Source organism: Thalassophryne amazonica, chromosome 1, assembly GCF_902500255.1.
Source record: "Thalassophryne amazonica chromosome 1, fThaAma1.1, whole genome shotgun sequence".
Classification (NCBI taxonomy): Eukaryota; Metazoa; Chordata; class Actinopteri; order Batrachoidiformes; family Batrachoididae; genus Thalassophryne; species Thalassophryne amazonica.
In genome coordinates, this window is record NC_047103.1 from 160,591,748 (window position 1) to 160,614,800 (window position 23,053).

Below are 23,053 nucleotides of genomic sequence, written 5' to 3' on the forward strand. Positions count from 1 at the left end.
TTGGAATGATACAAAAAGCTGCTGAGAGAAGAAAAACAAAATGTGGCTTTTGTGTGCTTCAGGATTCCTGTAGCACTTCAGAGACACATTCCAAAGTCGTCACTCGTCCGCATGAGTAACTGCAGACCTTAGTCCATCAATGTTCACACAAACCATGACAGTCTGACTGGTTTAATGTTCGGACCACATAGTTAAAAAAAAAAAACCCTACAATACAAATCTTTGTAGTTTGCTTTTTAAAAAATACTATATGGATATAAATGTGCAAAACGTTTTGAAAACACAAAAGAATATTCTAAACACCTACAACAATTTTGACAAAAACAAATGAATCATCACTGAATGACAGAGATGAGTATTGTACGAAGAAAGCAATCACTTTTATCGTTAACAGTTTTTGATGGACAGTCTTCGTTACACAGACAAGTCTTGAAGTGAATGTACTCCCAGTGTGATTCTGAATGAAACTTCTAACTTGCAGGAACCTAAAAAAAAAATGTGTTTGAGGTAGATTATGGCCCGGTCACACGGCATACAATGATTCCTGAATGACGAGAAAAAAGTAAAAAAGTCACAAATAATCGAGAAAAGGTAGACGAATGAGCTTTTGACTTTTCCCCATCACCGAATAGCCTGCAAATCAAGAGCGCAAAAGGAACAAAACAAAACCGAAGCTAACATTGATCTTGACGCTTTAAACGAACTGCGTCTGGGACCACTGCTGGGGCAGTGTGTGTCTGCATTCTGCTCTGCTTCCCAGGACTCGGCGCTGGGACGGAGCTCTGTAGCGCAGCTGCAAACAGAAGTGTGCGATCCGACCCACTGTGGAGATCTGTGCACACGTCAGTGGATCCACCTGCTCTGGTCGCTCATCCAGAACAAAAGAGTTATCATCTCCTTCATCATGATGTGCTGCATGCGCCGTCTTGCTCCAATTAAAAAAAAAAACAAAAAAAAACCTGAAGCACTTGCTCAACATTCATATGACGCCTCATTTTTACAATACAAAAACAAAGAAAAAAAAACACCACCACACTAACCACACACGCTAATATAATTGAATATATAATCAGAGCAGTAAATTGATCAGTCCGTGTGAACACCGCGCACTGACTCCCCATGTGTTGCAGCTGATCCACAACGTGAATTCTGCCTTCCAGAACAGCTCTTTATATAATCATCTGAATCATCTACCTGTTGCCACATGTGCAGAAGGGCTGGATTGTCCTTCATACACTCACATTATTATTATATTTATAAAAAATTATTTATATTTAATAAAAAATAATAATAAGCGCACGCAGGAGGCGATTGCTGCTACTGCTGCTGCATTCAAGTACCGTCGGAAATTACATGACTTTTTTGTTTCAAATTCAGCAGTTGCTTGTGGCAGGAGCATGGTTTTCATTTTACTTTTGGCAAAATAATTCATTGTATCGACACAAAAGATTAATTCTGGCCTATATAAGGTCCCAGAACCCACTGAAGCTGACCCCCCCCCCCCCCAATCCAAATAAAAAAAAAAAAAAAAATTAGAAGCACACAGGCTGAGTTTGCCATGTAATTTCCGACGGTCCATGAACGCAGCAGCACCGCTCACAAACCGGCTTCTGCACTCAACATTCAGCTGGTCGAACGAAGTCGAACTAAATGCTAAAAAACTAAGCAAACGATAAGAAGCCATTAAGATCAACAGCAAAACGAAATACTGACAAATTGAGGTTTTTGGCGGCATTCATTCAAATTTTTCGACAGTTTAAAAATTCGGACAAAGCGCCAGCTGCAGGAACGAAGCTGCACGAAGGTTAAACAATGCCAACGAAAGTCCAGATTTCTTGTTTCATTTAGGCTTCATTGCCCTTTGTTAAGTACCGTGTGACTGCGTCATTATTAAGTAATCTTTTAACATTATTACAGGAGTTCCTTGCAGTAATAAACCCCGTTTGATCATCGTAATAATATGGGGAAGGATTTTTTCCAGCCTTAAAGCCAAAGATTTAGATAGGAGCTTAAAGTCTGTGTTCAACAAGCTAATGGATGAACATTCATCCCCTGGTTTATCCTTCTTAAGAATCAAGCTAATGTTTGCTTCTGTAAGTGTTTTTGGAAGAGCTCCTGTTTCAAGAGAATGATTAAACATATTCAGTAAAGGCTTCATCAACAGTGACCTAAATTGTTTGAAAAATTCTTAACTAAAGCCATGGAGACCTGGGGCTTTTCCTAACTGGAAAACACGGACAGCTTCATTCATTTCTTGTTTTGTTTTATTTTTATAATATATGAGGAGTTGGCTTGTAGCTCACCACGGTGCTGTCGGAATACCACAATGTGTTTGGGCATCAACGCTTAAGAAAGTGCCAATAAATGTACCACAGGTTACAACAGTATTCCGTTTGCCTAACTATTGGTTTGACATGTAACAAGTGTGAACTCAGCAGGCCTCAAAGTCTGACCCTCGTGAAGGCAATTTAAATATCTAAAAGTAAAAATACATTCCAACCGAACATAACCATCAAGTTCTTTGTTCCTATTCAATCCTCATTCGTATTTAACTGATACACGTTAAATAACTTCATCATGCAAGTCAGTTTGAACAATTAAAGCTTTATTCATTATTTTTTAACAAATTTGTGTCCGAAAATTAAATTACCAAACAGTGAAAGAGGTTGGACCATCTTTAGTTCTGATAACAGGGCATTTCTAAGCGAATCAGGAAGTACGCACAGGATATAACATCAGCACTAATTTTATCATTTGAAATTTGATGCCACTTGCTAGTCCCCAAGAGCCGTACTATGCCTACTCCTACTTCTGAGCCCTCCCACAGCTCTGAATGTTTACAGTATCACATTTTACACAGTGGTCAGCATTGTTACGGTTTTTGTAGAAGCGTCTTGTTGTTTTATTAGTTTTATTTCCGCCCTCAGCTTCAACTTTTAATCAGTGTTTGACTTCCTGTTTCAGTGAATAATGAGCAATCAGGCTACCCACAGCTCAAAAACATATAATTTAGCTGTGAACCTAAAGTAAGTAAAAGTAAATAAAACCCTCGCTGCAAAAAGTCCGACTCCACTCATTCTCGTTTATTCATTGATTGTACATCTGTACATTCCTCTCAGGTTTAGAGCAAAAGACTTACACAAACTTAAAAAGATAGAATAATATCACTTGTAGAGCCCGACCGATATATCGGCCGATATAAGCCCTTTTCAAAGTACTCACTATTGGCCGAAATTTTGCCAATAATTCTCATAAACAGAACAGTTACTGAAATAATGTTTGTGTCAGCAATGTAAAATGTCCTTGCACCATTTGTCCAGTAGATGGAGCTCTGACTCCATTCAACTGAGAGCTGCTTATACCCCTGCTTAAATGTGTTCATCACCGGACCCCGTAGTTCGCCGTCACACTGCACTGATCGGCTGACAAAAGCAAACAAGTAAGTTTATAAGGATGTTGTTTGTAATAACTTTGCGATTGTATTCACTCCACATTTCTCCCGTTTCAGTTCAACTCAGTTTGATTAACTCAGTTTATGTAGTAATGCGTCAAATGTGCTTCATTGCGTCGGTTACGCTTTTTATTAATCCCACGTTGTGTAGACCTTATTTCTAGCATGAAAAACTTTCGTTTACTGCTAAGAGGTTGAAACATTCAGATTCACAGGTCATCCGGAAGGGTTCTGTGAATTACTGCCATTCGCCTTGAACCCTCTGAGGCCGACGGCTGGGACCAAGCTTTACTAAATTGTAAATAACTTTTTAATGATATGAGATGGAAACATACTTTTTTTTTGCTGAAAAGTTAACTCCACGGACTTTCGATCCACCGTCGGCCATCTTGGTACTCCTCATAGAAGATGTGTGACGATGTGCGCAATGTGAGTGTCCAATCGGAATTGGTTCTCTGTCACATGGTTTTCCAAAATCCAATCGTAGGGCAGATTTACCTCACGTGATATGGCAAAGATCGTTTTCAGGAGTGATATCTTACCAACTGTCCCATCTGAATAGCCCCCAAACTGCTCCAATTGCATTTTTGCATTTTTTTTTAACTTGAAAATTTTTATAAAGTTAATCAATATGACGACAAAGCTTCAGCTTTTAGCTCATACCTTTTTTGGGTCCAAAAAAGAACATTTTATTCATTTAAAAAAAAAAAAAAAAAAAAATTGGCTAATTTATCAGCTATCGGCAAATCAGCTGATTTATCGATTATCTGCTTTTTTTTTTTCTTCATCCAAATATCATTATCGGCCTCAAAAAATCCATATCGTTTGGGCTCTAATCACTTGTACTATGCAACACGACTTCACAACCTACAATTTCTGCAGCATGAAGTTTTTATGATGCACTTTGCGTACCAACATTAAAAACAAAACATCTGAACATGATAACATAATTCATAGTGTTGCAGACCTCACTTTTCTTTAACAGTACACAGTCCCGCGGTTCAGTACATGTCAAATACTGCAACTTTTCAGCTGCACAGCTTTTTTTGTTGAACTCTACACTGAAGGTTGTTCAGTGGATTATGACAAGGACACACCTGTCCCAGTCAATCCGGTTGTAAATGGGTACCAGCCTTGACCGAGGATGAGTCCTGCAATGGAGTGGTAACACATCCGGGGGAGTCATAGAATCCCATCTGCTTCATGCTACAGAATCCAGGGACATGCACAAGAAACAATAGGCCTTAAGACCTACATTGGACTTACTACAGTAAACGTGACCTATGAACCTAAAACAGATGACCAAACGAGAAATCAGACTGACATTCATTCAAACAGGAAATGTCACTGACTGAACTGGTAAACTAAAGTTTGGGATGAATGAATGTAAAGAACTGTGTTCCTGTGAGAAATCATCTGGTCCTAAACACCCGGTCAGGCCTCAACTTTTCTATGATCTTATTCGGTACTTCTGCTACTATGGGAATGACATGTTGCTAGCATGCTACTAATAACATAAGCTAAATATCCTTTTCACATGTGGGTAAAAACAAACAAACAAACAACAACAAGAGTGCTCAGAGCACAATATCCCCCCCACTGGCAAATGCTGCTTTGGTACAAGTGCTTGATACATTCTGTTAACATTTCAAGGTATGTGATAGTTGATTTCAGAATGCAGACACAAACTTGTGAAACTGGCAGTGTCTGGGTTTGTTAATCAAGACCCATAACTCTGCCATAATGTGTCAATCTTGTACAATATCACAATATGTGTATTACCAACCTATAACAAGGAATTGTACCAAATTTCCTGAAATTCCTCTTAAAAATGTGAGGGGAGTTGATTTCAGAACGCAGCCACCCACTCATGAAACTGAAGTCTAGATTTATTAATCAGGGGGGTCATTCCATGTCAATTCAACAAGGGTCTCACGCACTTTGTCTCAGATTTTCTTCAAATTTTAATCAAATATTCCCAGACTATTCAGAAGAACAAATCTGAGGTTTGAGGCCATATCTCAGAAACTACTTGGCCTACAGGCCTCAAACTTCAGATCTGTTCTTCTGAATAGTCTGGGAATAATTGATTAGAATTTAAAGAAAATCTGAGACTAAGTGTGTGAGGCCCCTCAAATATTCTTTGACTTGACATGGAATGACCAAGGGGCCATAAATCTGGTAAAATGGGCTCAAATGGAACGAGGTGATAATATGCATATTACCAACCTAAAAGGACTTAACCAAGTTTCACAAAATTCCTCCTAAAAATGTGAAAAGAGTTTATTTCACAACACTTATACCCTTTTTGGGACAGAGGGAGGGAGAGATGGACAGAAATCACCACAACATCATCCCCCTTCGGGCCTTTGGCCAGCAGGGGATTAAAAAAAAACTGCCAGAACCCTCTGTGGACATCTGTAAATTTATGATGGAAGGAGAATGAATACTTCAAATTTGGACTCGTGTGAGGTAAATCACACCTTTTCTGTACCAAATTTTGCTTAAAGAAAGAGCATTTGAACATGCACACACACGTGTCCTTGAGCTTCCATAACAGGGATTGCAAATAATTACACAGAATTTGGAGAATTCCATGACTGTGTGGGCGTTTAAAGAATCAAAGAACTCAGAACTCAGGAACAAACACAGAACTTGTGACTGCTAATCCTCAACAGGCAACATAAGGGCGTTACTTCTTCCTTTTACCCTCCCTCCCACCTTCATTCCTCTCCATCCACCCAGTAGCTGTCCTCCTCTGCCACTCCCCTCTTTATCCACCCATTTTTGTCCATTTAACTCACTCGATCTCTCCCCATCCATTCCTGTCATAATGTTCTTCTTTCTCAGCCTGCTCGGTTCTTGCTTCATGAGAAAAGTTCCATCTTTTCTCTGGTTACCAGCTTTCATACAGGGCAGCTGACCACATATTAACAACTAGATATTTTCCAGTTTTGTGAAAATTTCAGAGACTCTCTCCACAAAAGACAATAATTTAAAGGAGTCAAAGGTACTTTTATGTGCAAAATGTCATGTAACTAACAACATGCAACACGTGTCTTCATCACATGTCCAATTCTATCAGTGTTTTCAAAGGAATCAAAATTCTACTTCTGCCAGTGACGGTCCATTTTCCACGTCACATAAAAAAAAATTGAAATAAAAGGAACTATAAAGATTATTATAATAAGTGTATCATATTTGACAAAACAACTTCTTGCAAATAAAATAAGCAACTTGTTATATCTGAAAACAGGAGAAAGGAAATTTCATTAATAAATGACAACCCTGTAACAAAATAATTAAGAATATATTTGTCATTATAAGCTGTGTGTGTCTCTCAATACCTATTTAGATACACTGACTATGATGCAGCATTTTTTATTATGGAGCCTTTCGTTGAGATTTGCAGACATTCATTTTCCATGATAAATGAGAATAAGCTAAAAGTGGCATTGTTTACCTTCTAACACATATTTCAAGTAAAGCTAGTGCCCTTCTTCAGGTTTTAACTATGGTTGACGCTGTCTCTGCTCGACTTTGTTCACCACTGGGGGCAGCACCACAAAGCACAGCATGGAAGAAGAGCAGAAGAAGTAGTCAACTGTTAGCACAGCATAAATTTCCCTTTCTGAGTCAGGAGGTTAGTGTTAACAAATGGTGAACCAAAGCAAGTTGCAACAGGGACATTAATCTGTTATGCTGCGGATCACTATTAGACTTGATGATTTTGTTTTTACCTCACAAAATTAACAATCCCCTGATAAGCCTTGCTACAGCCAGCTTTTAAATTTTTATGAGTTTGAAGATACAGACATAGTGAAACAGGATTAACTCAAGCCATTTATAACATTAAAAACTGAGCCATTGATTCGTTCATAGAATATTTTGAGTGATTCAGGGGTTTGTGTATTTATGTGATCATATCTGTTAAAATCAATTTTAGATTTGTATCAGTTAATTGTTACATCACCCAATAAAATGAAAAAAAGCATTAGCCAGTTAAAAAACACTGTGGGACGTTCAGCACAACTGAAGAAATCAGAAGGCCCAACACTGCCTTCATATTTGTACAGTGTGCGATCCAGGGAAAGTGGAATTTCATTTTACCCCTAAACATGACTGTTATTTTTATCAAAATGAGACTCTAAACCTGTCTCAGCTGTCCACCAACATTGCAAATTCTTTTATCTGAAGTGGTTTAGGGTTAGGATTAAAACAGTGAGCTGTACATTAAGACACTAAGGAAGAAGAAAAAGACTTGTACCAACTGGCCAGGCAAAGGGACCATGCTGGAAAGGATGTGCAGCAGGTTAGAGTGACAAAGGATGCAGATGGTAATGTGCTGACAAGTAAGAAGAGTGTGTTGAAAATGTGGAGGGTATATTTTGAGGTGCTGATGAATGAAGAAAATGAGAGGCTGGATGATGTGGCAAGGGTAAATTAGGAAAAGCAAGACATTAGTAAAGATGAAGAGGATTAAGAATGGAAAAGCACTTTGTACAGATGAGGATGTGGAGTTGGTGGAGAAAGGTGGAAAGAGTGATTTGTGACAGAATATTTGCAAGAGTGAAGGGGAATGTTTACAAGACAATAGTGAGACTAGCTATGTTGAACGACTTAAAGATGGTGGCAACAACAAAAAGACAGGAGGCAGAGCTGAAGATGCGGCGATTTTCTCTGGGAGTGACAAGGATGGACATGATTAGGAATGAACAGAGGGACAGCACAGGTAGGACAGTATGGAGACAAAGTCAGACAGGCAAGACTGAGATGGTTTGAACATGTACAAATGATAGACCCAGGGTATATGGAGTACAATGTTATGGATGGAGTCACCAGGCAGGAGGAGAAGAGGGAGGTCAAATAGGAGGTTTATGGATGTGATGAGGGAGGACATGCAGGTGGTTGATGTAACAAAGGAAAATGCAGAGGACAGGATGAGATGGAAATGGTTCATCAGCTGTGGCAACCACTAACAGAAGCAGCCACAAGAAGAAGACATAAAGCATTTGGAAATTTTAACAATTCTTCTGCTTAAAGAACCACAACTTTGCACCCTTCCAAGTCTCAGGTAGAGTAGCACAATACTGATATGGTCCAGGTCCCATTCTGAAATATCTTAGATTTGCAAAATGCGTGGAACATACACACATGTATATATGATTGGAGTGAAACCAATCAAGTAGGCACGTGCATATGACCCAAATATGGAGTCCATCGTTTTAAACGTATCAGCTGCTTCTGGCTTGCGAGACTTTCCAGGCAGTAGTGCTGAGTTCGCACTTTGAGGAATGCGTTTATTTTTTGACAACCGAGAATCTCCCTATTTGTTGACGTAGATGAAATCTCCCCCTGCAACCTCGTTTTCAAACGGTATTTCTGTGACGAGTAGGTTAGGAAATTCCATGAAAAATGGAATTGGAAAATTGCATCGATAACATTCACTTGTAAAAGTGAGTAAGATCGGTTTTCAAATAATACAGAACATTTAATTCACATGATTATGTACTTTGCTGTGAAGTTTGGCGATGATCACAGCGTTAGCATGCATTTTTTTTTTTTATCCGCAACACCGATGTCAAGTCTGCAAGACAGCGGACATGGTGAAATAGCCTGGCAAATAGCTTGGCAACTACTGTCAGAAAACAGCGTTTATATGGCAGATCTTTGCAAATCACACATTTAAATGAGATAATAATTAGGTTTGATGGAGTACCATCATTTTGAAATGTAAACAATGAGACACCAGTCACAGCTTTTCCCTTAACCCCTTAACGCCCATCGTCGCATATATGCTATAATCTCTGACTCAAATATGCAACTTACCAAATTGACCTGTATGCCTGTTGTCGCAAATTTGCAACATACCATCATTATTATTATAACATTATAACAAAGTCATTACCAGAATACCCAATATTACTATCTAGTTTTTGTGCAAAAGTGAAATGAATAATCTCAACATTATTTACCAACTACTTAAAGGCAAAAACACACACAAAACTTTTTTTATATACAGCTATATAAATTCGGGCGTTAAGGGGTTAAGCACACAGACGAAAGTTACCAAGATCTTCCGACCTTCAAATGCTCATATCTTTCTTCATATGTGACTGAACAAATATTTAAACACCATTTTGAAGGTCTCTATAGGCTCTTTCCAACCACACCATTTCTGTTACAATTCCTTTAACTTTAATTTTTTTTTATCACATATCTAAATCAAGTACTAACAGAGACCACCAATATTGATAGATAAAATACACAACTCAAAAGAATAAATTGTTCCTAGTCCCAAAACCAATCAATAAACAAACAAACAAATAAATATTATGACCGATAATTTACAGACAGACCGACAAAAAGGAAGAAGTCAATGAAGAAAGCTTATGGACAGTTTTATGTTGAAAGCTTTGAGCAAGATCTCTATTGTTTCACGGTGGCTTGACTGATGACCTAAAGTAACACCAGGGATGGGAAGGGGGGTTAAAAACAAAAAACAAAAAAACCCAAAACGCATACATTGTGGGGAGGTTTTACTCTTGGGACATTTAAACCTGCAGTGCACAGCAGTGTTAACGGGAGTGGACTATTTAACACATATTGTGGTCACGTAAAAAGGCCGATAAGGCCGCAAAAACAGTCCCAGATAATGTGATTGTACCAGGTTACACCCCTGTCGCCTCCGGCTAAACTCTCCCTTATTTCTGTTTGACAGACTCCCAACACGAATTACAGCATCATTTCATAAATCAACACCGAGATGGGCACAGCAGAGGTCCATCTTATCAACATTATTAACGTTTAAACATTGCAACCAAAGTGAAGGGCGAGCGGAGCTACTTACAGCAACAACAGCTTTGTTCGATGTTCTTTAAATGTCCAAACCCGCTCAAGCCTCAGAGACGAGATTGTTATGGTGACGCCAGTGCTGTTGGTTAACACGAAAGTCAGCTAAAAATGTGTGCGACACAATTTAAAATGTGAAGAATCTGTTGTGAAGCTAGTGCTGAATTCCATCTGGTGGCCGTCGAGCCATCGTCAAGTTACGAACAACAACCATTAAGACATCCTGTCAGAACTTTCAAAATAAAGTTCCCTTAGAACAGTCTGATTTTCACTGCGTGTGGAACATGGAAAACAGAGGCGTTTCAAAGCATACACAACCTAGATAGTGCAGCAGATAACAGAATATTTACAGAGGAATCCTTCAAATGGTGATACAAGCACCAAATCTAGCACAAATTCTTCTTAGACATTGCTCTTTTGAAAAAACTGACAGGCCACTTGAATTTTCAGTAGGTGGCCATGTAGGGGTCAACTGAAGAATTTCACAGAGGTTAAAATATAAAAATGCTCCAATCATATTAAAGACTACACCACATTATTTGTCTGATTGTAAAGATTCCAAAAAGGTATAGTTTGAACTATCTATGACTGAATTCTATAGCGTTATGGGGTAAAAACAAGAAGAATGACAAACTTCAGTTTCAGTTTGTACAGGGGTCAAAAGTTAGAGTTGCTCCAATTTTGTACAAAGGTGATGCAAATTATTGGTTGGGTTAATAGGGTTTCAAAAAGGAATAGTTTGCACCATGTGTCATGCTTAGGGGAGAGTGGGGTAAGTTGTGACGTTTTTTTTACTTTAAAGCTTTAGTTTTTTTATTTTAAAGTTACTTTAAAGCGAGGCCATGTGAGTAACGCCTCCAACTTAATTATGTAAATATATTTCAGGATGTGGTGCAACCCTGGGAACAATGACTTTGGAACTGAAGTAAAGTATTAAAGAAATATAGCTTTCTGAAAAAAAGTGGTCTTGTGGCACAAATTGCCCCCGGTGCGGGGTAAGTTGTGCCTTTGGAGAGCATACATTGGGGTAAATTGTGCCATTAATTATTTAAGTAAAACTATATTTTAATAACAGAAATTGTAATGCTAGCTGTAATAGCTGTAAAAACTAGACAAATGCAATACAAGCTTGCTCATTTAAGGTTTATTTAAAGTTATTTTAACAATATTTCTCAATATTTTCCTGAACAAGGCCCAACATTTCAGAACAAGGTTGAGTTCAAAATGAAAACAGTTCCAAGGCCTAGAGCCACACAAAACATAAGAACAAAATAAAAATTCAAATGAGACTCTTCACAGATCTGGCCTACTACATCACATCCCACTTGTCAATGCTACAAGGGAATAGAAATTTCTGCTCCCTTCTGGCTGTACCACCAAGTTTTTGTGGTGTGGGTAGTTTCCTACACACATCCTCTCTAGGGATAACTCCATCATTTTCTTTGAAAGTGAAGATGGGCTTTCCATCCACAGACCTCTTGCTTCTTCTTAGGAACTTTGCTCTCTCTGGTGTCAGCACCATCAACCTTCTTAACCAATCCAACATAGTTGTAGGATTTGGTTTTGCCTGCAAAGTTCACAATAACAAAGGCCCCAGCAGACAGATCCTTTGTTGGGAAAGTGTAGTGACACGGACCCACAACAGGGGGCGCAAATGAACGGTCAATAGATGAGCCAAAAAGTAACGATTTAATGTTGTGAATGTGCACAACGAACATACAGACAATCACAGAATATCATAACAGTCAATACACAGAGGTGACGTGTGGGCAGGCTCGAGGATAGAAGACGTCTGTCCTGAGAAGAGCCGGAACCACACGATTTCCGCCGCCCCAGAACCTGGTGAATACTGGAGCCGCCAAGTCCCGAATTCCCAGGTGATCACCGTCCCCGACTGTCGGATCTGGTACTGCTGGCAAAGAACAAAGACAGTCAAGTGTGGGTGTGTGTACACCCAGTAACAACAACGGTGGGAATGCCACCTCCACCTCTCATTCAATATGTTGCAGCGGTCTCAGCTGAAAAGGAGCGCCGTCTTGCACAGCCTCCTCACAAACGACCGGTTCTCCTGCAAATTCTCACAATAACAGAGTTACAAATCTCACAAAAAGGCTGAGTGTATTACCTCCTATGAAGTACGATATCTCGGCAACGAGGTGGAGATGACGTCTGGTCTTTATGGAGTGAGATGATGTTGAGTAGATGGGTGACAGCTGTCAAGAGGTAATGAGCGACAGCTGTCACCCCCGGCTGTGTCCATGGCGGCAGCGCCCTCTCGTGCCTGAAGCCCGCACTTCAGGCAGGGCGCCCTCTGGTGGTGGGCCAGCAGTACCTCCTCTTCTGGCGGCCCACACAACAGGACCCCCCCCCCCCTCAACGGGCGCCTCCTGGCGCCCGACCAGGTTTGTTGGGGTGTCGGCGGTAGAAATCGGCCAGGAGGGCCGGATCCAGGATGAAGCTCCTCTTCACCCAGGAGCGTTCTTCGGGTCCATACCCCTCCCAGTCCACCAAGTACTGGAACCCCCGACCCATCCGACGGACGTCCAGGAGCCGGCGCACCATCCAAGCCGGCTCCCCGTCGATGATCCGAGCAGGAGGCGGCGCCGGTCCGGGAGCACAGAGGGGTGAGGTTCGATGCGGGACATGTGGAAAACCGGATGGATCCACAGTAAAGCCGGGAGTTGGAGCTTCACTGCGGCAGGACTGAGGTCTTTGAGGATCCTGAAGGGGCCAATGTACCTGTCCTGAAGTTTTGGGGAGTCCACCTGGAGGGGGATGTCCTTCGTGGAAAGCCACACCTCCTGCCCGGGCTGGTAAGCAGGGGATCGCCGGCGGTCTGCATGGGTCTTCGCCCTTGTCCGGGCCTTCAACAAGGCAGAACGGGCGGAGCGCCACACCCGACGGCACTTACGCAGGTGGGCCTGGACCGAGGGCACACCGACCTCTCCCTCCACCACGGGAAACAACGGGGGCTGATACCCCAAACACACCTCAAATGGGGAGAGGCCGGTGGCAGAAGACACCTGGCTGTTATGCGCATACTCGATCCAGGCCCAGATGGTTACTCCAGGCCGTCGGGTGCGCGGATGTGACGCAGCGGAGGGTCTGTTCCAAGTCCGGTTGGCCCGCTCTGCCTGTCCGTTTGTCTGTGGATGATACCCGGACGAGAGGCTCACGGTGGCCCCCAGTTCCCTGCAGAAGCTCCTCCAGACGTGTGAGGAGAACTGGGGACCACGATCAGAGACGATGTTGGAGGGTATCCCAATGCAGGACGGACGACGTGGTGGACCAGGAGGTCTGCTGTCTCCTGGGCTGTTGGGAGCTTCGGGAGGGCCACGAAGTGGGCCGCCTTGGAGGAATCGGTCCACTATCGTGAAGATGGTGGTGTTTGTGCCCTGGGACGGCGGGAGGCCCGTGACGAAATCCAGGCCGATGTGGGACCAGGGGCGATGAGGCACCGGCAGCGGCTGGAGGAGTCCTTGGCCTTCTTATTGTACTGACCTTGCCCCTGGCAACAGGTGGTGCAGGCCTGGATATATTCCCGGAAGTCGGCCTCCAATAGACGCCCACCAGAAGCGCTGCCGGACAACCCCCTGGATGACAGGAGAGCTTGGAACCGTGACAGAAGTCCAAGACTGCAGCTCTGGCCTTGGTGGATGTACTGACGGTTTCTTCGGACCGGTTCCGGGCCTCCCGGAACGGTCTTCTCCCACGTCCCAGGTGAGGGTGGCCACGACATAGTGGACTCCGGAATGAGGGCTCCCGGTGGATCCGACAGCTCGTTTTGACTTCGTCTTCGTGTACCCGGGACAAGGCATCTGATCTCTGGTTCTGGTCCCGGGGCGATAGTGATCCGGAAGTCGAAACGCCCGAAGAACAGTGACCAGCGGGCTTGCCTGGGGTTCAGCCGCTTGGCGGTCCTGATATACTCCAGGTTCCGATGGTCAGTGAAAACCGTGAATGGCACAGACGCTCCCTCCAACAGGTGTCTCCACTCCTCAAGGAGTTCTCGATTGCCGACGTCATAGTTCCGTTCAGCCGGGGTCAACCTGCGGGAAAAGTAGGCACACGGGTGCAGAACCTTATCGGTCTCTCCGCTCTGGGACAGCACGGCTCCTATCCCTGAGTCAGAGGCGTCCACTTCAACCATGAACTGGCGGCTAGGGTCGGGCTGCACCAAAACTGGCGCAGTAGAGAACCGTCGTTTCAACTCCTTGAACGCGGCTTCGCACCGATCCGACCAGGTGAAGGGAACTTTTGGAGAGGTCAGGGCTGTCAGGGGGCTAACTATCTGACTGTAGCCCTTAATGAACCTCCTATAGAAATTAGCAAAGCCGAGGAACTGTTGCAGCTTCCTACGGCTTGTTGGTTGGGGCCAATCTCTCACCGCCGCAACCTTGGCCGGATCAGGGGCGACGGAGTTGGAAGAGATTATAAACCCCAGGAAGGACAAAGACGCACGGTGAAACTCGCACTTCTCGCCCTTCACAAACAGTCGGTTCTCTAACAACCGCTGCAGGACCTGACGTACATGCTGGACATGGGTCTCAGGATCCGGAGAAAAGATGAGAATATCGTCCAGATATACGAAGACGAATCGGTGCAGGAAGTCCCGCAAGACGTCGTTAACCAAGGCTTGGAACGTCGCGGGGGCGTTGGTGAGGCCGAACGGCATGACCAGGTACTCAAAGTGACCTAACGGGGTGTTAAATGTCGTCTTCCATTCGTCTCCCTTCCGGATCCGACCCAGGTGATACGCATTCCTAAGATCCAGCTTAGTAAAGATTTTGGCTCCATGCAGGGGGGTGAACACGGAATCTAACAATGGCAACGGGTATCGGTTGCGAACCGTAATCTCATAGGTCTCCATTGATTCGCGCTCAGGTCGTGAGAGGTTGTACAGCCTGCTGGACGGGAACTCAGCGCCTGGAACCAAATCAATGGCACAATCGTACGGACGGTGCGGGGGAAGGGTGAGTGCCAGATCCTTGCTGAAGACGTCAGCAAGATCGTGGTACTCAACCGGCACTGCCGTCAGATTGGGAGGGACTTTGACCTCCTCCTTAGCCTGTGAACCGGGAGGAACCGAGGATCCTAAACACCCCCGATGGCAGGTTTCGCTCCACTGAACCACCACCCCAGACGGCCAATCAATCCGGGGATTGTGCTTCAACATCCATGGGATGCCCAAAATCACGCGGGGGGTAGAAGGAGTCACAAAAAACTCAATCTCCTCCCGATGGTTTCCAGACACTACCAGAGTTACTGGTTGTGTCTTGTGTGTGAGTAAAGGGAGGAGGGTGCCATCTAGTGCCCGCACCTGCAATGGCGAAGGAAGCGCCACCAGAGGGAGCCCTACCTCCCTTGCCCATCTGCTGTCTAGCAGATTCCCTTCTGACCCCGTGTCCACCAGTGCTCGGGCTTGAAGGGTTAAATCCCCGCTCAGGATTGTGACTGGGGAGTCGTGTGGCAATTTGTGTGTGTCTCACTTGAATGGTTTGACCCCTCCTAGCCCAGTCTCTAAGGGCGGTTGTTGTCGCTTTGGCCGTTTGGGGCAGTTTCTCTGTGTGTGCTCAGTTGAGCTGCAGAGAAAACACTCTCACGGATCAGCCTCCCCCATTTTGGCCCTGTGCGTTTCCCTAAAAACGTCAGCAGGGGAGCTGTTGCCCCACAAAGCGCTGCGGCTGTTGGAGCGTGGGCAGGGGCGGCGCCTTATCGAACCCCGGAAGGGAGAGGGGCGGCGCATATCCGGTCACGTCCTTCGCCTCGCTCCCGACGGCGTTGCTCCAACCGATTGTCTAACCGTATAACGAGATCGATAAGCCCATCTAAATCCCGCGGTTCCTCCTTAGCTACCAGCTGCTCCTTCAGACCCAACGACAGTCCGTTTATGAAGGCGGCGCGGAGCGCAACGTTATTCCAGCCGGACCTCGCAGCCGCGATGCGGAAGTTGACTGCATAAGCGGCTGCGCTCTCGCGTCCCTGTCTCATTGACAGCAGCACAGTTGAAGCGGTCTCTCCTCATCTGTTAGGGTGATCAAACACTGTTTCTGAACTCCCCCACAAACCCAGTGTATGCTGATAACAACCGTGAGTTCTGTTCCCAGAGCGCCGTAGCCCAGGCGCGTGCTTTACCCCGAAGCAGAGCAATCACATAAGCTATTTTACTAGCATCTGACGCGTACATGACGGGACGTTGTGCGAAGACGAGCGAACACTGCATAAGAAAGTCCGCGCACGTCTCCACACAACCTCCGTACGGCTCAGGAGGGCTTATGTATGCTTCAGGGGATGGTGGGAGGGGTTGTTGAACCATCACTGGAACGTTTATATCCTGCACAGGGTCGACAGGAGGACGAGCTGCAGCAGCGCCCTGAGCGCTCGCCGCCATCTGTGCGGAGAGAGCCTCCACCCTGCGGTTCAGGAGGATGTTTTGCTCAGTCATTTGATCCAACCGAGCCGTAAAGGCGGTGAGAATGTGCTGCAGCTCACCAATCACGTCTCCTGCAGACGCCTGCGCTGCCTGCTCTCCAATTGGTCGTTCAACAGCCGGGTGACGCCCCTCGGAGTCCATGACGCTGGCCGAGATATCCTGTTGTGAAAGTGTAGTGACACGGACCCACAACAGGGGGCGCAAATGAACGGTCAATAGATGAGCCAAAAAGTAACAATTTAATGTTGTGAATGTGCACAACGAACATACAGACAATCACAGAATATCATAACAGTCAATACACAGAGGTGACGTGTGGGCAGGCTCGAGGATAGAAGACGTCTGTCCTGAGAAGAGCCGGAACCACACGATTTCCGCCGCCTCAGAACCTGGTGAATACTGGAGCCGCCAAGTCCCGAATTCCCAGGTGATCACCGTCCCCGACTGTCGGATCTGGTACTGCTGGCGAAGAACAAAGACAGTCAAGTGTGGGTGTGTGTACACCCAGTAACAACTACGGTGGGAATGCCACCTCCACCTCTCATTCAATATGTTGCAGCGGTCTCAGCTGAAAAGGAGCGCCGTCTTGCACAGCCTCCTCACAAACGACCGGTTCTCCTGCAAATTCTCACAATAACAGAGTTACAAATCTCACAAAAAGGCTGAGAGTATTACCTCCTATGAAGTATGATATCTCGGCAACGAGGTGGAGATGACGTCTGGTCTTTATGGAGTGAGATGATGTTGAGTAGATGGGTGACAGCTGTCAAGAGGTAATGAGCGACAGCTGTCAAGAGGTAATGAGCGACAGCTGTCACCCCCGGCTGTGTCCATGGCGGCAGCGCCCTCTCGTGCCTGAAGCCCGCACTTCAGGCAGGTCGCCCTCTGGTGGTGGGCCAGCAGTGCCTCCTCTTCTGGCGGCCCACACAACATCCTTGTCACCATCATTATCATCATCATCATTCTGGACATCTGAACTGTCATAGTAGTCATAGAGTGTAGTCATAGAGTGTGACAGTGAGTGTGAATGACAGTGTGAGCCATATGATTATTACCTGTCCATCACTTTAGAGAGGTTATCAAAGAACTCCCCCACATTGTGCCTATTAAAGGCAGTAGCTCTACCAAGAGAGGTTGCTTCAGGAGTGCGGCATGATAACTGGTAGCGTGCTTTAAAGGCCGCAAACCAATCACGTCCTATAAAAGATTAAGTTTTTTAGCATTATTATAATATCTCTTAATTTTTCTCTTATTAAGCCATTGCAGTTTACATTAAGATTTACATAAGTTGAAGCTATAATAATAAGCATTTCCTTGGGAAATAATTATTAATGGTCCCTATTACTTTTCTTATAAATGCACACTTAACCAAACCTGCTTTTTCCTCTTGATCCAGCTGGCAGGGGTATTGATGTCATTTCTTCGTGCATACTCAAAAGCCAGTTCACTGGCTTGGAAGTCCCAAAAACCAGTTTTATTTGTTATTATCTATCGTCCACCTGGTCGTTACTGTGAGTTTCTCTGTGAATTTTCAGACCTTTTGTCTGACTTAGTGCTTAGCTCAGATAAGATAATTATAGTGGGCGATTTTGACATCCACACAGATGCTGAGAATGACAGCCTCAACACTGCATTTAATCTATTATTAGACTCTATTGGCTTTGCTCAAAATGTAAATGAGTCCACCACCACTTTAATCATATCTTAGATCTTGTTCTGACTTATGGTATGGAAATAGAAGACTTAAACAGTATTCCCTGAAAACTCCCTTCTGTCTGATCATTTCTTAATAACATTTACATTTACTCTGATGGACTACCCAGCAGTGGGGAATAAGTTTCATTACACTAGAAGTCTTTCAGAAAGCGCTGTAACTAGGTTTAAGGATATGATTCCTTCTTTATGTTCTCTAATGCCATATACCAACACAGTGCAGAGTAGCTACCTAAACTCTGTAAGTGAGATAGAGTATCTCGTCAATAGTTTTACATCCTCATTGAAGACAACTTTGGATGCTGTAGCTCCTCTGAAAAAGAGAGCTTTAAATCAGAAGTGCCTGACTCCGTGGTATAACTCACAAACTCGTAGCTTAAAGCAGATAACCCCGTAAGTTGGAGAGGAAATGGCGTCTCACTAATTTAGAAGATCTTCACTTAGCCTGGAAAAGAGTCTGTGCTCTATAAAAAAAAGCCCTCCGTAAAGCTAGGACATCTTTCTACTCATCACTAATTGAAGAAAATAAGAACAACCCCAGGTTTCTTTTCAGCACTGTAGCCAGGCTGACAAAGAGTCAGAGCTCTATTGAGCTGAGTATTCCATTAACTTTAACTAGTAATGACTTCATGACTTTCTTTGCTAACAAAATTTTAACTATTAGAGAAAAAATTACTCATAACCATCCAAAGACGTATCGTTATCTTTGGCTGCTTTCAGTGATGCCGGTATTTGGTTAGACTCTTTCTCTCCGATTGTTCTGTCTGAGTTATTTTCATTAGTTACTTCATCCAAACCATCAACATGTTTATTAGACCCCATTCCTACCAGGCTGCTCAAGGAAGCCCTACCATTATTTAATGCTTCGATCTTAAATATGATCAATCTAACTTTGTTAGTTGGCTATGTACCACAGGCTTTTAAGGTGGCAGTAATTAAACCATTACTTAAAAAGCCATCACTTGACCCAGCTATAGTACAGAAACAGCATTAGTGAAGGTTACAAATGATCTTCTTATGGCCTCGGACAGTGGACTCATCTCTGTGCTTGTTCTGTTAGACCTCAGTGCTGCTTTTGATACTGTTGACCATAAAATTTTATTACAGAGATTAGAGCATGCCATAGGTATTAAAGGCACTGCGCTGCGGTGGTTTGAATCATATTTGTCTAATAGATTACAATTTGTTCATGTAAATGGGGAATCTTCTTCACAGACTAAAGTTAATTATGGAGTTCCACAAGGTTCTGTGCTAGGACCAATTTTATTCACTTTATACATGCTTCCCTTAGGCAGTATTATTAGATGGTATTGCTTAAATTTTCATTGTTACGCAGATGATACCCAGCTTTATCTATCCATGAAGCCAGAGGACACACACCAATTAGCTAAACTGCAGGATTGTCTTACAGACATAAAGACATGGATGACCTATAATTTCCTGCTTTTAAACTCAGATAAAACTGAAGTTATTGTACTTGGCCCCACAAATCTTAGAAACATGGTGTCTAACCAGATCCTTACTCTGGATGGCATTACCCTGACCTCTAGTAATACTGTGAGAAATCCTGGAGTCATTTTTGATCAGGATATGTCATTCAAAGTGCATATTAAACAAATATGTAGGACTGCTTTTTTGCATTTACGCAATATCTCTAAAATTAGAAAGGTCTTGTCTCAGAGTGATGCTGAAAAACTAATTCATGCATTTATTTCCTCTAGGCTGGACTATTGTAATTCATTATTATCAGGTTGTCCTAAAAGTTCCCTAAAAAGCCTTCAGTTAATTCAAAATGCTGCAGCTAGAGTGCTAACGGGGACTAGAAGGAGAGAGCATATCTCACCCATATTGGCCTCTCTTCATTGGCTTCTGTTAATTCTAGAATAGAATTTAAAATTCTTCTTCTTACTTATAAGGTTTTGAATAATCAGGTCCCATCTTATCTTAGGGACCTCATAGTACCATATCACCCCAATAGAGCGCTTCGCTCTCAGACTGCAGGCTTACTTGTAGTTCCTAGGGTTTGTAAGAGTAGAATAGGAGGCAGAGCCTTCAGCTTTCAGGCTCCTCTCCTGTGGAACCAGCTCCCAATTCAGATCAGGGAGACAGACACCCTCTCTACTTTTAAGATTAGGCTTAAAACTTTCCTTTTTGCTAAAGCTTATAGTTAGGGCTGGATCAGGTGACCCTGAACCATCCCTTAGTTATGCTGCTATAGACTTAGACTGCTGGGGGGTTCCCATGATGCACTGTTTCTTTCTCTTTTTGCTCTGTATGCACCACTCTGCATTTAATCATTAGTGATCGATCTCTGCTCCCCTCCACAGCATGTCTTTTTCCTGGTTCTCTCCCTCAGCCCCAACCAGTCCCAGCAGAAGACTGCCCCTCCCTGAGCCTGGTTCTGCTGGAGGTTTCTTCCTGTTAAAAGGAAGTTTTTCCTTCCCACTGTAGCCAAGTGCTTGCTCACAGGGGGTCGTTTTGACCGTTGGGGTTTCACATAATTATTGTATGGCCTTGCCTTACAATATAAAGCGCCTTGGGGCAACTGTTTGTTGTGATTTGGCGCTATATAAAAAAAAAATTGATTTGATTTGATTTGACTGCATTTAATGGGACTTAGACCATGAAACATCGCTGCTTAGGGCCTTTATATGTTCTGCCAGCTCTTTCTCCATATGTTCGTTAAAGACTTGATTGGCAAGTCCAGTTCTTTTATATCCTGGCCTTATTTCTTCTCCATCTATCTTTTTCTTCTCCATGTAACGTTTTAATGTCATCCTGCATATGTTCATCTGCCTTGCCACCTGACGAATGGGCTCCCCTTTCTCCACCTCTTGCACTGCTCTGTCCATGACCTCTAGAGGAGTGGAAGCTCTGTCTGTCTTCCTCTTATAATTTTGTGGCATGATGGTTTATTTCTGTTTTTACCCTAAAAATAGGAATGTCACACAGTTTTAGTGATTAAATATAAGAATACAGTTTTTGGCACAAATCACCCCAACCCCACCATTTTGGAAAAAATGCATGATCCAGCAGATTTAAGCTAACATCATGCTAGCTATATAGACTCAAAGTGTAGCTTACCAAAGCACTGCAACATGTATGAAATGTTTTTAAACTTGTCTATATCCGTTCAGATACAACAATAAAAAAAACCTTGATCATAGAAATTTTACTTTGAAGAGCAAAAAACAGTGTTTGCACTTAAATATGCTTACATCTTATGCAATGATGCTCCCTTCTTTACAGGATGAGTAAAATGTCTGACTCTTCAAAAATGAGTGGCCACATGACCAATTCCTTATATGGTTCTCGAGAAACAGGTGCTGGCACAACTTACCCGCGGCACAAATCACCCCACTCTCCCTAGTTATCACATTATGGGGTAACATATGTCACATGTCATAGAATTCAATGGATGTCAATATTATTTGACCTTTACTTTAGAGACCAAGCATTCAACACAGTCAAAACTATTCCATTTATTAATCCAAGTAGCTCAATCAACAATTTGTAGCATTTTTTTTACTAAAACTGGAGCGACTTTAACTTTTGACCCCTGTACAAACTGAAACTGACCTTTGTCACCATTCTTAAGGTTTTTACCCCATAATTCCATAACATTCAGTCATAGATAGTCCAAACTATACCTTTTTGGAATCTTTATGATCAGACAAATAATGTGATGTAATTTTCAATATGATTGGAGCATTTTTATATTTTAACTTCTGTGTAATTCTTTAATTGTCCCCTACGTGGCTGCCTATTGAAAATTCAAGTGGCCTGTCAGTTTTTTCAAAAGAGCAATGTCTAAGGAGAATTTGTGCTGGAGTTGGTGTTTGTATCACCATGTGAACTATTGTTTCAGTTATTTGCTGCACTTGTCATGTATTGTGTTTGCCCTCTATTGTAAATGTGGGGTTTTGGTTTTGGATTTTGTTGCTTTTCTGGCTGGGGGTGCTTTGCTTGGGTTTTCTGGTCTGTATGTCTCTTGGCTGCCTTCTCTGAGCTTGGTGGGTTGGCGGTTCTTTGTGATTGGGTCACGCCTTGTTCTGGGTCTTTCTGCACCTTTTGCTGGGAGTATTTAAACACCACTGGTTGCACCGGGTTTTTGCCTGATCGTTGTGCCCTGTGCCATTGTTTCAAGCTCTGTACCTCGCTCCATCTAAGTCCTGCTTCCACCTTGTGTTTTGACCGCCTGCCTGTATTTTTTGACCACGCCTTTGCCTGACGTTTTGGACTTGTTTGCTTTTCTTAGACTGCCTTACTGTGTACCGTACCCAGCTAAGCCTCTCAGTAAACGCTTCCTTGCACCAGAGCTACTAAGTGAGTCCTGCATTTGTCTCCTGCCTTCTTTGTCTGACACTCCTGATAGAACGATCAGGCCAACAATGGAGACAGCGGACTCGGACCTGTTCCAGCTGGCTGTTCATCACCATAGCCGCCAGCTGGCAGAACAAGAGGACCGCATCACCGTCTTAAGCACCGGTATCTCTGACCTGGCCAAGAGACAGGACGCCTTCATGTCCTCAGTAAGCGCACAGATTAACCAGCTTGTAACCTCCCTGATGCCTCAGGCTCCGTCCACCTCGGCCTCTACCAAC

General features: G+C 43.5%; 1 protein-coding gene across 1 annotated transcript in view; it reads right to left on the reverse strand.

Moving 5' to 3' along the window:
• Positions 1–10,515, reverse strand: part of cab39l (calcium binding protein 39-like) — a 34,447-nt gene extending 23,932 nt beyond the window's left edge. Inside the window, exon 1 of the mRNA XM_034177705.1 lies at positions 10,302–10,515. The gene's annotated coding sequence lies outside the window, so the exon portion shown is untranslated. The remainder of the gene's footprint in view (positions 1–10,301) is intronic.
• Between the last annotated feature and the right edge of the window lie 12,538 nt (positions 10,516–23,053).